Below are 18275 nucleotides of genomic sequence, written 5' to 3'. Positions count from 1 at the left end.
AAGAGGTCTCCATATATTGATATTAAAAATAAATATTAATCCCATAAAGTGAAAAGAAAATACACACCTTTGTGAGTTCACACCTGTGAATTTGGTCACCTTAATGGTTTAGTGCATATGTTTAGCAAATAGCTGAAATATAATAAAATTCAAACATTGAATATCTGGAAAATACAAGTATAAAAACCTTTTACAATATGTATAAATAATTATTTGTGATTATTGATTTGGTCTTCACTACCATTTTGAATGTTGGATTTCCTCATAATCCTTGTAACATTATTCTCGTAAATAGCAATGTGCAACATGGTTATCAAAGTTAAGTAGGTTGTGGTCAAACTCTGGATTCATTGATTACACACAAGGAAAAATACCAGAAACAACATAGTAATGATAATAACAATAATAAATAAACTGTGTGGACCTGACCATGAAGACAAAGTCTACCTATACTCAATAAAAAGATACACAGACAGAAAGAAGTTAAACCAAACTCCTTTGCTTGCGAAAGGCATGCAGTCCCATGTTGCTGCTGTTCAGTCACTGAAGCCTCTCTGACTCTGTGATCCCATGAACTGCAGCACACCAAGCTTCTCTGTCCTTCACTGTCACTGACTTCACTGAAACTCAGGTCCAGTGAGTCAGTGATGTTATCCAACCATCTCATCCTCTGTAGCTCCCTTCTCCTCCTGCCCTCAATCTTTCCTAGCATCAGGGGCTTTTCAGATGAGTCAGTTCTTCACATCAGGTGGCAAAAATATTAGAGCCTCAGCTTCAGCATCAGTCCTTCCAATGAATATTCAAGACGGATGTCCTTTAGGATGCTGTCCAAGGGACTCTCAAGAGTCTTCTCCAACACCACAGTTAGTTAGAAAGCATCAATTCTTCAGCACTCAGCTTTCTTTATAGTCCAGCTCTCACATCCATACATTCATACTGGTAAAACCACAACTTTGACTAGACAGAATTTTGTTGCCAAAGCAATGTCTCTGCTTTTTAATATGCTGTCTAGGTTAGTCATAGCTTTCTTCCAAGGAGCAAGCGTCTTTTAATTTCTTAGCTGAGGTCAAAATCCACAGTGATTTTGGAGCCCAAGAAAAGAAAATCTGTCACAGTTTCCATTTTTTCCCCATCTATTTGTGATGAAGTGAGGGGACTGGATGTCATGATCTCAGTTTTTTGAATGTTGATTTTAAGCCAGCTTTTTCACTCTCCTCTTTTTCCTTTATCAAGAGACTCTTGTTCCTCTTTGCTTTCTGCCATTAAAGGGGTACCATCTGCATATATGAGGTTGCTGATATTTCTCCAGGCAATCTTGATTCCAGCTTATGATTTATCCAGCCTGGCATTTTTACATAATGTACTTGTATATAAGTTAAAAGAACAGGGTGACAATATACAACCTTGATGTTCTCTTTTTCCAATTTGGAACCAGTCTGTTGTTCTACATCTGGTTCTAACTGTTGCTTCTTGACCTACATACAGATTTCTCAGGAGACAGGTAAGGTGCTCTGGCATTCCCATCTCTTTAAGAATTTTCCACAGTTTGTTGTGATACACACAGTTAAAGACTTTAGCATAGTCGATGAAGCAGATTTTTTTTTTAATTCCCTTACTTTTTCTATGATCCAGCATATGCTGGCAATTTGATCTCTGGTTCCTCTGCTTTTTCTAAATCCAGCTTGTACATTTGAAAGTTCTCTATTCACGTACTTCTGAAGCCTAGCTTGGAGGATATTGAGCATAATCTTGCTAGCATATGAAATTAATTCAATTGTACAGTAACTTGAATTCTTTGGCATTGCCTTTCTTTAGGATTGAAATGAAAACTGACCTTTTCCAGTCCAGTGACCACTGCTGAATCTTCCAGATTTGCTGACATATTAAGTGTATCACTTTCACAGCATCATCTTTTAGGATTTGAAATTGTTAGCTGGAATTCCATACCTCCACTGGCTTTGTTCGTCATAATGCCTCCTAAGGCCCACTTGACTTCACACTCTAGGATGTCTGGCTCTAGGTGGGTGGTCACACCATTGTGGTTATCCAGGTCTTTCAGAAAATTTTGTATAGTCCTTTTGTGTATTCTTGCCACTTCTTGATATCTCCTGCTTCTGTTTGGTCCTTGCCGTTTCTCTCATTTATTGTGTCCATCTTTGCAGGAAATGTCCCCCTGAATCTATAATTTTCTTGAAGAGATCTCTAGTCTTTCCCATTCTATTGTTTTTCTCTATTTCTCTGCATTTTTCATTGAAGGAGGATTTCTTATCTCTCCTTGCTAGTCTCTGAGACTCTGCATTCAAGTGGGTATATCTTTCCCTTTCTCATTTGCCTTTCACTTCTCTTCTTTTCTCAGCTATTTGTAAGACCTTCTGAGACAACCACTTCACCTTCTTGCATTTTTTTTCATGGGGATGGTTTTGGTCATCACTTCTTATAGTTCCATAGACACCATGTTTTGTATAAATAAAATATAATTTGGAAATGTTTCACAATGTGACTCTTGTGGCTAGTATGTTTGGAAACACATCTCTCAGTCAAGCCACTTTCCAACAAGGTATCAGAGATAATTTCTAACGAGCTATCAGAGATAATGATACTAAGTTATCAGAGTTAATGAATAAACATGCACAGGGACTAGGTTACCAGATTTAGGAAATATAAATACAGAACACCAGGTTACATTTGAATTTCAGACCAACATGGATAATTATTTTTAGTATGTGTCTCAAATATTACATGCATACATACAAAAAGATATTCTTTATATTAAATTTAAACATAACAGCTCCTTCTGAATTTTATCTGATAATCTTACACAAGAAATTAGTATACAGCATTATATATTCTTTTAAGTAAAATGCTTCCCCCTCAATATGACTTTTACTATACAGAGAACTATATCATTTTTCTAACTTTATCAATCCCTCAAGATCCTTAAAACTAGCTACTACCTATAAATGTATTCATATGTTTTAGCAATGTGTAGTGCTAATTAATTTATAACTACTAGATCACTCATTCCAACTAATTTCTAATAATAACATTTTTTTTAATGAAGTATACAAACCTCTGGAGGTATACAAGAAATTTATACAATTCCTTGGAATTGTGAATCTTAATCCCTCTTTAAAGAGTCTGAGAATATATCTTAGATGATTTTATGTATTATTTTTATATGTACATATTATATTGATATAAAGTATGTTATATCACAGATGTGTATAAAATTACATTGTATAAAATGCAAAATGGTCTCCGTTAAATGTCATTAATCACATCATTCAGGTCACGCATTCTACAGAGTTGCTGCCATCAGTAGTCAAGTATATGACAAAGACTTGAAGGGAGTGGAAACAAGGGAAAAACAACCCGTCTTCATGGCAGATGAACTCATTGTAAGGGTAAGTAGTCAAGGACTACCTGTCAGCATTTTTACTATGAGGTTCCTTGCACTTCACTCCAAAGGACAGCTTCCAGGATAAGTTAAATGACAGCACAGTTTAAGACAGACTATCCATGTTATACTAGAGCCTTTAGTTTCAGAGCAACAAGCATATCACTGGGCACTTCATTTAAGGGAATACACTCCAAGGCATTCCTTAGAATCAGTCAAATTTGTTGTGTTTGAGACTGCATCACTCTTCCTGGTTATGTTGTGTGCTGCCTTCAAAGGACTTAAATGAGAAGTTATCCTTTATTAAACTTCAGGATCTTCACAGTCTCTCTCAGTGTATGATATGCAAAATAAAAATATCTTTTTTTATCGTTGTGACAGCAGTGATGCTGGCATCACATGAAATCTAAACCAGCACTTTTTCTTCATAAGAATTCTAGAAGGTCACTTGAGAATAGTTCCTTTTTAACTGCATTATGTAAGGTTTTGCATATGGAAACAAGTTCTTAGAAATGTGTTACTAAACTTTTAGATCACAGTGAATTTCTCAGAGAAGCTGAAAATCAGAGCACACTAAAATGAATTCTACAGACATTAACATAAACTGGTCCAGAAAAAAAAAAAAAAAAAGATACAGTTTTAACTAAGACTGCTATGGAAAGTTTATGAGTATCTAAAAGAGAAATGTTTTATGGGTGTAGTAGGAAGGAAAGAGAAATGTCACAGGCAAAGATTAAATCCATGATCAGTATGGTTTGAAATCCTGGGTTGCAAATCCACAAGGTAAGAGACTCGGTGTTGAGGTCTGACTTTTCACAAACTTTAGGAGCACTCATTGTCATTGTACAAAGGATAAAGAAAGACACACCAAAAAAAAGCTTACCTCAAAAGCCAGAACTACTTAGAACACTTTAAAATAGACTAAAGTTCAAATTTTTGTAAAATTGTCAGGCGAGTGTATTCGCCTCGGTTCTGTCTCATCACAATAAAGATTTGGAGTGACAGACATTAAAGCCCTCAGCGTGTCACAGCTCTCGGGTCTTGGACAGACTGTGTTACAGCTCTTAGACAAATCAGTGTTACAGATCCATGTTACAGCTTTATTTTATTTAGATAATAGCAGGAAAATACATCCTCGAGGCATGTCAACCCAAAGACATGAAGAGAAGAGCACCCCAGCACGCGGGGGGAGAGAGAGAGAGAGAGAGAGACCCCCAGCTCTTTTGTTAGGGGAAGCACACTGATTGAAACCGCCCACCCTGGCCAGGCACCATAGTAACCATTTGCATGAGTTGTTTTATGACAGGAGATCCTGATAAGGAATATGGAACTAATAAGCCACCACTAACAGGAAGAGTTCAGGAAAGGTTGAAAGGAGACACCGCATGTCCGTCCACTTTCCAGAATCCCTCTCGATAGCATCCATCTTGGCTGAGCGATGCGTGCACCACCAGGAAAGACTCTGAATTAGAATGATTGGCCAAAGACCACCCGGAAACTAATCCCATCACCATAAAACCCAAGACTGAGAGCCATGCGTGGAGCAGTTCTCCTGGGTTCCCTTACCCTCCTGCTTTCCACCCGGGTGCCATTTCCCAATAAAATATCTTGCTTTGTCAGCATGTGTCTCCTTGGACAACTCATTTCCGAGTGTTAGACAAGAGCCCAGTTCCGGGCCTGGGAAGGCGTCCCCCTTCCTGCAACACTTTGACTCCTCTTTTTATGTTTTTTTTGTTTCTCCCCCTGGGCCTGCCCTACATAAACTGGGTTAGCCAGGAGTGTTGTTTGTTCTACCTGAGGTCCTCACTCCGGTCCTCAGACCTTTCTTTGTTCTATTTTCGTGGGCTTTTCCCTTCCTTGTCATTTAGCCACAGCCATTCTGGACTCCTGTTTCCTATTCTAACTACCTAACAAAATGAAGAGGCGTTTTTCAGTAGGGATTGGAAAAAGTGAGTCTATTGAAATTAATGTCAAGAAATGAAGTGAAAAAGGAAAGTAAATGTCGCAAGGAGCTCCCAGTGACCACAGCCCTGTGGGTCACAGAGGAGCTCCTCCCAAGGGTGCAGCTCAGACTAGAGCAGGATTCAGTATAACAATAGGGATGGTTATATGAACAAGAAATTTAAAAAGGAAATAAGGAGAATGACAATTTTTAGGTGTGAGAGCACTATTAATGAAAACCAATTGTGAGTGAAAATAAGAAGAAGAATAAGTCACCAAGCTCCATGTAATGTCATAGATGATAAGGAATACAAAAGAGATTTCCCTCCCATCCAACAATCATGAATACATAAGTAATCACAGTTACATTATTATGTGAGTGACAGTGAAATTTTCATCTTTTACCACATTTCTAGAGAACCGCTCTATTCTAGCCCTTTTGAAATCTTTGGGAATGACTCAAAATAAATGCGAGGAGTTTCCACCATCAAATTCTCAGTAATCACTTAACATTTGTAATTGTCTTTGGTTGAAGAGGATACCAAATTAGCTCTCAATCAATAAAGAAAACATGAAACTAATGCTATCACTTCATATTAATTCAAATTCTGTCTCATTCCTTGACTGTTCAAACTGTTTCATTGTGCTTCTAGAATTAGTTAAGCAAAAAGTATTTAAGTCTTGAATGCTTGGGACTTGGAATGTTCCAGATAAAATACTTTATGGATTTTGGGTTGATTTCTCTGTTTGTTTTTTGTATTTGCTATACTGTTTTTATTTTTATTTTGTTTTATTTTGTTTACTGTTCTTTTTTAAATGTTTTTAATTGGAGGGAAATTGTTTTACAATGTTGTGTTGGTTTCTGCTGTACAATCATATGAATCATCCAAATTTTATATATATCAAATTGCCAATGCCTGTTAGATCATTGAAAAAGCTAGAGAATTCCAGCAAAATGTCTACTTCTGCTTCATTGACTACACCAAAGCCTTTCACTGTGTGGATCACAACAAACTGTGGAAAATTCTTAAAGAGATGGGAAAATCAGACCACCTGACCTGCCTCCTGAGAAATCTGTATGTAGGTCAAGAAGCAACAGTTAGAACTGGACATGGAACAACAGACTGGTTCCAAATTGGGAAAGGAGTATGTCAAGGCTGTATATTTTCACTGTGCTTATTTAACTTATATGCAGAGTACATCAGGCAAAATGCTGGGCTGGATGAAGCACAAGGTGGAATCGAGATTGCTGGGATAAATATCAATAACCTCAGATACACAGATGACACCACCCTTATGGCAGAAAGCAAAGAAGAACTGAAGAGCCTCTTGATGAAAGTGAAGGAGGAGAGTGAAAAACCTGGCTTAAAACTCAACATTCAGAAAACTAAAATCATGGCATCCGGTCCCATCACTTCATGTCAAATAGATGAGGAAACAGTGGGCACAGTGACAGAATTTATTTTCCTGGGCTCCAAAATCATTGCAGATGGTGATTGCAGCCGTGAAATTAAAAAATGCTTGCTCCCTGAAAGAAAAGCTATGACCAACCTAGACAGCATATCAAAAAGCAGAGACATTACTTTGCCAACAAAGGTCGGTCTAGTCAAAGCTATGGTTTTTCCAGTGGTCATGTATGGATGTGAGAGTTGGACTATAAAGAAAGCTGAGCACTGAAGAATTGATGCTTTTGAGCCTGTTGTTGGAGAAGACTCTTGAGAGTCCCTTGGACTGCAAGGAGATCCAACCAATCAATCCTAAAGGAAATCAGTCCTGAATATTCATTGGAAGGACTGATGCTGAAGCTGAAACTCCAATTCTTTAGCCACCTGATGGAAAGAACTGACTCATTGAAAAAGACCCTGTTGCTGGGAAAGATTGAAGGGAGAAACAGATGGAGACAACATAGGATGAGATGATAAGCTACAGGTATTGGTGATGGACAGGAAAGCCTGGTGTCCTGCAGTCCGTGGGGTCGCAAAGAGTTGGACAAGACTGAGCAACTGAACTGAACCGATACATATATTACCCGCTGTGCTCCCCAATCCCACACCTCTAGGTCGTCACGGAGTGCCAGGCTAGGCTCCTTGTCTTATATGGCAACTTCTCACCAGCTATTTTACATATGGTAGTATACATATATGTTGAAAACACTTTCTCCATTCATCCTACTCTTTCCTTCCCCTACTGTGTACACTAGTCCATTCCCTACATCTGTGTGTCCGTTCCTCCCTTGCAAATAGTTTCATCAGTACCATTTTGCTAGATTCCATAGTAATAGTAGTGTTAGTCACTCAGTCATGTCTGACTCTTTGAGACCCCAAGGACTGTAACCTGCCAGGCTCCTCTGTCCATGGAATTCTCCCAGCAAGAATACTGGAGTGGATTGCCAATTCCTTCTCCAGTCTCCATTTCTCCCCTGCAAATAGGTTTATCAGTACCATTTTTTTCTAGATTACATATACATAGGTTAATATTCTGTATTTGTTTTTCTCTTTCTACCTTACTTCACTTTGTCTAACAGGCTTTAGTTTCATCCACCTCACTAGAACTGACTCAGATTTGTTCTTTGTTTGGCCACGTAGTATTACATTGTATATATGTACCACATCTTCTTTGTAAATAGTGCTGCTATGAACACTGGTTTCATGTGTCTCTTTTTCTTAAACAAATTCTGTGTCAATTTATCTTAAATAAGTTGATATCCTCATTTGTTTACTATAGATTTTTTTTGTGGTGGTATGTATATCAATGCTCATTTATGGACAATAAATAATATTAACTGGGGCTTTTGCCGCACGGAACCTTAACTATGAAGGTACAGTAAATGACACCCACTTGTGGGTTTGATAACAGCCCCAGGAGATCTGGGAACTTCCACTGGTGGACTTGCTTATGGTCATGGTCTGAGGAAGGATTTTTCTATGTAGATTGATATTCTGTGATTTTACAAATGGTTTTAGATATCTGGAATTGTGGAGGTTTTTTAAATTAATGTGAAAGACACTGGTCATTACTTAGGATTTTAGAACCATTAATGAAACAGATTTTTTAAAGTAGGACTAGATTTGCAAACATTTTTGTTGACGTAGCCAGTTTTGTGTACATGGAAGGAAGCAAGGGGTTGCAGAAGGGAAGCTTTGGAGAGTAATTAAAGAAAACAAACTTTCTTGTTCAAGCCATCATTCCTCTGATTTAAGCAATAATAGAGTCAACTTTGCTCATCCACCTCCCTTACCCCACATTTGATCAGATTGCCATAGATTACAAGTCTTCATGACTCTAATCACTCTTCACATATTCTTCCTCAATCCTAGTCTTATGAAAACCTTTCAAAAATCTGATTATATAATACTTTACATTTCATACCTCAGTGGTTTATCATCACCATAAATATAAAAATCAAATTACTAAGCTCTTTATGCTATAATCTCAGCCTCTCTAGCCTCATGTACCATTGGAGTGTATACTTCTGCCATAACAAATGACCTGCTGTTTCCTAGCAAGTCTATGCCTTCATGGAATTCTCTTACATCTTCTCTTGTTCCACCTCTCTCTGAAAGTATTTTGAAATCCTTCAGCGCGCACACACACACACACACACACACACACACACGCACACACACACACCTTTCTTTCCTTGTGTCTTGAAGAACATGATTCATGCCTCTATAACAGCATTAACACACCCGAATTGGAACTATTTATCTGATTTTTTTTCCCCACTAACAAAGTGAAAATGTCCAACTCTTTACAATCACAAAGACTGTAGCCCCTGTCAATGGAATTCTCCAGACAAGAATACTGGAGTGGGTAGCCATTCCCTTCTCCAGATTTTCTCAACTGAACCCAGGGACTGAATCCAGGTCTCCTGCATTGCAGGCAGATTCTTTACCATCTAAGCCACCAAGGAAGCCCTCCCCACTAACACATGTACTTTCAAATCAGAGGCATTCTTGGCAACATCACTTGTCCTTGGGGTTTGCCAGTTACTCAGTATAAGTTTGATGGATGGATGAATAATGATGTCTCTAAGACAACATAAAAATCAAGGAGACCCACCCATTATTTCTTACATTATTTTCATTATTTACATTTACATTTCATTATTTACATTCATTTCATCAATTAAACAAAAGACACAGCATTACAAAAACTGTAAGATAAACTTTTGAGATTTATTAACTTACTGCTTTTCAAAAGTCAGCCACTTGCATTAGTAATTATTGCTGAAGTTCAAAAGCTAAACCTTTTCACTTTAAACTCTCGTAAAGTTGCTCAGTCATGTCCAGCTCTTTTTGATCCCATGGACTGTAGCCTACCAGGCTCCTCTGTCCATGAAATTTTCCAGGCAAGAGTACTGGAGTGGGTTGCCATTTCCTTCTCCAGGGGATCTTCTCAACCCAGGGATTGAACCCAGGTCTCCTGCATTGCAGGCAGACGCTTTACTGTCAGACACCAGGGAAGCCCTTAAACTATTGTAATGTCATTAAATTAGAACCATGATTGGGCAGAAGTAAAAGACTGCTTCAGAAGAAGTTAAGAACTCAAAAACATTCCCTCACCTTGTATATATTCTGATTTATTTGCCTAACTTTTGCTAATTTATAAATGTGAATCTCTAATTATGTGGTTTAAGGACAAAATGTGTTAATGAACATTTAACCATGTAATTCAAAGAGGAAAGTGAAAGTGAAAGTCGCTTAGTCATGTCTGACTCTTTGCAGCCTCATAAACTATACAGTCCAAGGAATTCTCCAGACCAGAATACTGGAGTGGGTAGCCGTTCCCTTCTCCAGGGGATCTTCCCAGCCCAGCAATCGAACCCAGGTCTCTAGCATTGAATGCTGTCAAATAATGAAAATAATTTGAAAAGTATTTATACTTCATCTTAGTGAAAGCTGAGAATTGATTTTATGCTTAATATCTCAAATTTTCATGAAGGAAAGATGTCCATGAAGGAAAGATCATGAAAAATTATCTTTAAAATCTATTTCTATTTAACTTCTAGAAATGTATGCATTTTCAAGCAAGGGCAGAGAACATAGATCTAAATAACTTCAGTTATAAATATGTCACTAGTATTTTACCTTCACATGTGTTCATCATAAGTAGACATTTTTTTTAATATGATGATTATCTGTAGTATTACCACTGTTTATTTATCCTAATTTTTACAATTTAAAAAAAAAAAAAAAACTTGGTAACCCTGACACTATGATGAAAGATCAAAGAACTCAAACTCTGTTGATGATAAAGCATATAAACATTTTTAAATGTCTAAGAATTTGTTACAGATTAGTTACAGCTTTTCCATTCTGATTTATAATTCAACACTATATAAATGAAGTTCTTGATCACTTGGATAAACAGATTGCAGTAATAGAAGAGGAAGTCTGTTTCAGGAAAGATCTAATGTAGTAGATTTGCACTTACAGATGGTTCAACTGACTTACAGACAGATGGTTCAGCTTTATGATGGCAAGACAACTACACACATTCAGTAGAAACCTCACTTTCAGAGTTTGAAATTTTGATCTTTTCTTGGACTGGTGATATGTAGTCCTGTACCTAGTGATGCTGGGGAGTTCAGCTCCTAGTGAACCACAGGATCATGAGACTAAACAACTGATACACTTACAATAATATGAGATTGAGCCAACAGTTCTGTTCTTTTTTTTTTTTTTAACTTTCAGCATGGTATTCAATTAACTACATGTGATATTAAACACTTTTTTTTTATGAATCAGGCTTTGTAATACATGATTTGCTCCACTGCTGTAAATATTCTGAGCATGTTTAAAGTAGGTTAGGCTAAGTTGTGATGCTTCATAGATTAGGTGTATTCAATGCCATTTTGAATTAAAATGTTTTCAACTTACAATGGGTTTATTGGCATGTAACCTCACTATAAACTTAGTAAGATTCATACATCTAAGTACAATAATTTATTGCATACTATTTGTAATACTATTAATTTGAACAATCAATACACCAGAGACATGAACTAACATAATGTGATTAAACATGCAAAAAAATTAACATCTTTGAAATCTCACAACTTGAAGTTTCATATGTAGGGGACTTAATGTATTCTCTATAGAGGAAAATGATAAATATTTTTTTTTCAGGATGAAAAGGTCTAAATAAAATAGGGTATAGAAAAAAACTGCATTTCAAGTGTGTTTTCTTTTAAAATCTTGATATGTTAAACAAAACATATCCTAAAGTATGCACCATTCTGTCCTACAATATATTCCTCCTGACATACACATACTCATGAAATACCTGCTTAACAAGTATTTATTGGGTGTCCACTCTGCCAGGCTTTATACAAGAAGGTAGCATTATTTTCATTCCATTAGAGATATGTCCCCTGCATTAAGAGTGCTTGTCGGCCATATCCCTTAATTACCCACAGTAATTTATACTTCTCAAATCTATTTTTAATGGAGGGGGAAAAAAAACAAAAACAAAAAACTAGTACTAAAAGTCCTGACAACTTAACATGCTAAATGGAAATCTTAGAAATAATATAATGGAAAGAAATCATTGCATCTGAAAGCAGTATGTCTTAAAATAATAAAAGAGAGAAACTTATAAAATTGCCTTTATTATTGAAATGGGGTATTAGCTTAAGGAAATAAATCAAGTAATCAAAAATATATAAGGCACAATTTGTTGGACATGAAAGAAATAGTATTTGTGTCCCCCAAATTAAATATGATAAACTCAATATAAGCATTCCAGTCAGGGCTGCATAGAACCTAGATGTACAAAGGAGAGTTTCCTTATTTGATGCAACTGATGAAAATCCCTAGATCACAATGTTCCAAACTCTCTTCCATGATATTCCAAGGTTGGGCAGGGTTACAGCTGTTTGGCTACTGGGCCAGTTTTTAATATGCCTTATTTGAAGTAACATATCTCAATTTTCAATAGAATTCACACATTACATAACAAAATTCTATTAGCAAATGTGGAAAAAAATATCTAAATCAATAAATATGGAACCCACTTGTTGCCTTGGAACCTTTTTGTATCTGAATAAATGTCAGAACTTCAGTTACCTAAGCCTACTCTCTGAGGACCAGAATATTTCTAAAACACTAGGCACTGACTTCAGTCCTAAGTGTCTCTTCCCTGCCATTCCAATGCCTTTCTCCACCACAGAATATCATTATCATTACTATCATTTTCATTATTTCAAAAAGTTTGCCTTTACAGCTGCTCTAAACTCACCTTCAAAATACTCTGGCTGAAACAATATTTCAGACAATGAATTGTACACCAGGCTGACTAGAGTCAATTGGTGTATCTTTATGGGAGTTTCTTGCTGACCATAATGAGCTTTTGAGATACCTATAAATCCTAAAGCCTAGCCTTCTATCTGTCCATGGAGCACTCAATATGACCTGAAATTCCAAAAATAGCACTTTTCTCCAAGCCCCCAAATCTCCTCTCTAGAGATTTTTTTTTTTCCATTCTCCTGACAATTTCCACTCCTTAAACTAATATTTTTACAATATTTTTGAAGAAAAGCATTCATGAAATTAACAGTGGTAGTAGTTAATATAATAACTCAATCAGTGCTTTGATATCTATGTGCAAGATGGTAAAAGGGATATTTACCCATTTGCCTGATCTGACTCAGGATGACAGACAACTGCAAAGTAAAGGAGAGGAAGATGTGAATAGAAAAGGTGGGGGGGCGGGGGAGATGGGAAAGCAAAAGATAAAGCTAATCCACACAAATGTGAATATGCTCCTGCCTAACTTGCTAAGGAGAGGGTCTTTGGACAGATATTATGAATAACAAAGCCACCAAAACTAAGGTGAGACCATATCTTAAAATGCCCAAACACTTTGGCATTCTTCCTTTCTTTCTTTTATTTTTTCTTTTTCCTCTTTGACTCTTTGACTCCCAAACAATTAAGCATCTGATATGTTGACAATGGAAGACATTTAAATTTTATAGAGGAGCAGGAACTTTCAGGACTCTGAGAAACACTAAAGGAGAAAGACATTAGTGGTTGGAGAACCAGGTCTACTGACCAATGGCAATGGTGACGGGAATGAAAGATGGGGATGGAAAAGAGAAGTATTTTGAAGATGTAATTGCCAGGACCTGACAAATGAGGAAAATAAAGTGTAGCAATACATGTTTACTTTCTATTTTGGGTGAAAAACAGTTACAAGAAACACAGAACTGTAAGGCTGATAGTTTGGACCTGACTACACTGAACTCTGTAGAACAGAGAAGGCATAAGTTCATTTGACAGAAAGAGGGACAAGGAAATCCAAAGTGTTTTTTTGAAGCTGAAGAAACTGGACAGGGCTGGATTTGTGCATCAGGGATGCATGAACACAGTGCTGGTAGCTAAGCCTTAGGGGTAGATCCAGTTATCCAAGGAGAAAACACTAAGTCAATACAGAAGGCCAATGTCAGAAATTTAAGGTACCCATATTTAATGAGAGTCAAAGAGGAAAAAGAAAAAAATAAAAGAAAGAAAGGAAGAATGCCAAAGTTTCATCCTCATAGATGACAAAAGGAATGAAAGTGCCCCAAAGAGGATGGAAAAACACTGTAGAAGAGGTGAAGGCTGGCAGAGGTAATAATTTGGCTGACTTGGACAAAGTAGTCAAAATGAGGTATAGAAAAACTTATTTGTAACTCCTAAAAAAACTGAAAATTTCAGTTACAGAAAATAAGGTTCAGAGAAAGTCTAATAACACTTTTTAGGAGTTCTATTATACAGAATATTATAATTAGGTCTGGAGCTGCTTTTAAGAATATTCTTTAAGAATATTCAATGTAGGCCTGGAGAAAGACACTAACTGTGAAATGAAATTCAGTTAGACATAATTACAAGAATATTTTTATGTTTACAAATATAAGACTTCCAAAAGAGATCTTTAAAATTGCTAATAGATGTTTATCTTTCTGTAGAGGGAGTGGTTGGACACAAGTAATTCCATGCTGGGATTTGTAATTTTATCTCTGTCAGTAAAGATGAATGTTGTTCTGTCTTAGGAGTGGAACACAGTAATTCCCCTACATATGAACAAGTTGCACTCTAAGAGCACATTCATAAGTCCAATTTATTTGTAAGTCCAACAAAGTTAGCCGAGGTACCCAACACACAAAATTGACTATACGGTATTATACTGTATAGTATAATAGTATATAGCATAGTAGGTTTATGACAATTTTCATAAAAGTGATACATAAAAAACAAACACAAAAAATAAGCATTTTCTTTCTTGTTGTTGTTGTCCAGCCATTCAGTTGTTTCCAACTCTGCGACCCCATGGACTGCAGCACTCCAGGCTACCCTGTCCTTCACCATCTCCTGGAGCTTGTTCAAACTCATGTCCATTCAGGCAGTGATGACATCCAACCATCTCATCCTCTGTCATCTCCTTCTCTTAGTGGCTTCAATCTTTCCCAACATCAGGTTCTTTGCTAATGAGACAGAACTTCTCATTAGGTGGCCAAAGTCTTGGAGTTTCAGCTTCAGAATCAGCCCTTCTAATAAATATTCAGGATTGATTTTCTTTAGAATTGACTGGTTTGATCTCCTTGGAGTCCCAGGAACTCTCAAGAGTCTTCTCCAACACCACAGTTCAAAAGCATCAATTCTTCAGAGCTCAGCCTTCTTTATGGTCCAACTCTCACACCCATACATGACTACTGGAAAAAAAAAATAGTTTGCTGATATGGACTTCTGTGGGCAAAGGAATGTCAGTTCAGGTCAGTTCAGCCGCTCAGACGTGTCCGACTCTTTGCGACCCCATGTATTGCAGCATGCCAGGCCTCCCTGTCCATCACTAACTCCCGGAGTTTACTCTAACTCATGTCGATCGAGTCAGTGGTTCTATCCAGCCATCTCATCCTCTGTCATCCCCTTCTCCTCCTGCCCCCAATCCCTCCCAGAATCAGGGTCTTTTCCAATGAGTCATCTCTTCGCATCAGGTGGCCAAATTATTGGAGTTTCAGAGTCAGCACCAATCCTTCCAATGAACACCCAGGACTGATCTCCTTTAGGATGGACTGGTTGGATCTCCTCGCAGTCCAAGGGACTCTCAAGAGTCTTCTCCAACACCACAGTTCAAAAGCATCAATTTTTCAGTGCTCAGATTTCTTCACAGTCCAACTCTCACATCCATACATGACCACTGGAAAAACCATAGCTTTGACTAGATGGACCTTTGCTGGCAATGTAATGTCTCTGCTTTTTAATATACTGCCTAGGTTGGTCATAACTTTCCTTCCAAGGAGTAAGCGTCTTTTAATTTCATGGCTGCAGTCACCATCTGCAGTGATTTGGGAGCCCAAAAAAATAAAGTCTGACACTGTTTCCGCTGTTTTCCCATCTATTTGCCATGAAGTGATGGGACCAGATGCCATGATCTTAGTTTTCTAAATGTTAAGCTTTAAGCCAACTTTTTCACTCTCCTCTTTCACTTTCATTAAGAGGCTTTTTAGTTCCTCTTCATTTTCTGCCATAAGGGTATCTTTGCTTTTAAATATGCTGTCTAGGATTGTCATAGCTTATCTTCCAAGGAGCAAGTGTCTTTTAATTTCATGTCTGCTGTCATCATCTGCAGTGATTTTGGAGCCCAAGAAAATAGTTTTTCACTGTTTCCATTGTTTATCCATCTGTTTGCCATGAAATGATGGGACCAGATGCCATGATCTTTGTTTTTTGAATGTTGAATTTTAAGCCAGCTTCTTCACTCTTTTCTTTCACCTTCATCAAGAAGCTCTTTCGTTCCTCTTCACTTTCTGCCATAAAAGTGGTATCATCTTCTTACCTGAGGTTATTGACATTTATCCTGGCAATCTTGATTCCAGGATGTGCTTCATCCAGTCCAGCATCTTGCATGATGTACTCTGCATAAAAGTTTAATAAACAGGGTGACTATATCCATCCTTGACATATTCATTTCCCAATTTGGAACCAGTTGTCCCATGTATAGTTCTAACTATTGCTCCTTGCCCTGAATACAGATTCCTCAGGAGATAGGTAAAGTGTTCTGGTATTCCTGTCTCTTCAAGAATTTTCCACAGTTTGTTGTGATCCACACAGTCAAAGGGTTTATTGTAGTCAGTGAAGCAGACATAGATGTTTTTCTGGAATTCTCTTGCATTTTCTATGATCCAACGGATGTTAGCAATTTGATCTCTGGTTCCTCTGCCTTTTCTAATCCACCTTGGAAAACTGGAAGTTCTCGGTTCATGTACCGTTGAAGCCAACTTGGAGAATTTTGAGCATTCCTTTACTAGCATGTGAAATGAGGACAATTGTGTGGTAGTTTGTACATTCTTTGACATTGCCTTTCTTTGCAATGGGAATGAAAACTTACCTTTTCCAGTCTTGTGGCCACAGTTGTGTCTTCCAAATTTGCTAGCATATTGAGTGCAGCCCTTGCACAGCATCATCTTTTAGGATTTGAAATAGCTCAACTGAAATTCCATTACCTCCACTAGCTTTGTTGGTAGTGATGCTTCCTAAGGCATTAAGTGTGACTTGACTTCACATTCCAACATGTCTGGTTCTATGTGAGTGATCACACCACTGTTATTATGTGGGTCATGAAGATCTTTTTTGTACAGTTCTTCTGTGTATTCTTGCCACCTCTCCTTGATAGCTTCTGCTTCTGTTAGGTCCATATTGTTTCTGTCCTTTTGTGGCCATCTGTGCATGAGATGTTCCCTTGGTATCTCTCATTTTCTTGAAGAGATTTATAGTCTTTCCCATTCCATTGTTTTCCTCTATTTCTTTTCATTGTTCACTTAGGAATGCTTTCTTTTCTCTCCTTGCTATTCTTTGGAACTCTGTATTCAGATGAGTATATATTTCCTTTTCTCCTTTGCCTTTCACTTCTCTTCTTTTCTTAGATATTTGTAAGGGCTCCTCAGACAACCATTTTGCCTTACTTTTTCATGGAGATGGTTTTGATCACTGCCTCCTGTACAACATTATGAACTTCTGCCCATAGTTCTTCAGGCACTCTGTCTATCTGATCTAATGCCTTAAGTCTATTTTTTCACTTCTACTCTATAATTGTAAGAGATTGTATTTATTTACCTAAATAGCCTAGTGGCTGTGGCTTTCTCTACTTTCTTCTACTTAAGTCTGAATTTGGAAATAAAGAGATCATGATCTGAGCCACAGTCAGCTCCCAGTCTTGTTTTTGATGACTATATAGAGTTTCTGTATAATTAATCTGATTTTGGTATTGACCATCTGATGTTGTCTATGTGTAGAGTCATCTCTTGTGTTGTTGGAAGAGAGTGTTTGCTGTGACCAGTGCATTCTCTTGACAAAACTCTGTTCACCTTTCCTTGCTTCATTCTGTACTCCAAGGTCAAACTTGCCTGTTATCCCAGGTATCTCTTGACATCCTACCTTTGCATTCCAGTCCCCTATAATGAAAAGGACATCATTTTTGGGTGTTAGTTCTAGAAGGTCTTAGTCTTCACAGAACTGTTTGACTTCTTTGGCATTAGTGGTTGGGGCACAAACTTGGATTACTGTGATATTGAATGGTTTGCCTTGGAAACATACTGAAATCATTCTGTCATTTTTGAGATTGCACCCAGATTGAGATTGCATTTCAGACTCTTTTGTTGACTATAAGAGCTACTACATTTCTTCTAAGGGATTCTTGCTCACAGTAGGTTATAATGGTCATCTGAATTAAATTCACCCATTCCAGTCCATTTTAGTTCACTGACTCCTAAAATGTCAATGTTCACTCTTGCCATTTCCTATTTGACTACTTCCGATTTACCTTGATTCATGGGCCTAATATTCCAGGTTCCTATGCAATATTGTTCTTTGGCATACTGGACTTCTAACACCAGGCACATCCACAACTGGGTGTTGTTTTTGCTTTGGCTCAGCCTCTTCATTCCTTCTGGAGCTAA

The 18275-nt window shown here is 37.4% G+C and overlaps 1 protein-coding gene across 1 annotated transcript in view; it reads right to left on the bottom strand.

Moving 5' to 3' along the window:
• MARCHF1 (membrane associated ring-CH-type finger 1) overlaps positions 1-18275 on the bottom strand; it is a 1121888-nt gene that overhangs the window by 1030538 nt on the left and 73075 nt on the right. The gene's annotated exons all lie outside the window — the stretch shown is intronic.

Source organism: Cervus elaphus, chromosome 17 (genome assembly GCF_910594005.1).
Source record: "Cervus elaphus chromosome 17, mCerEla1.1, whole genome shotgun sequence".
Taxonomy (NCBI): Eukaryota; Metazoa; Chordata; class Mammalia; order Artiodactyla; family Cervidae; genus Cervus; species Cervus elaphus.
The sequence above is the reverse complement of the archived record's forward strand: the minus strand, read 5'-3'. Positions and strand labels throughout refer to the sequence as shown.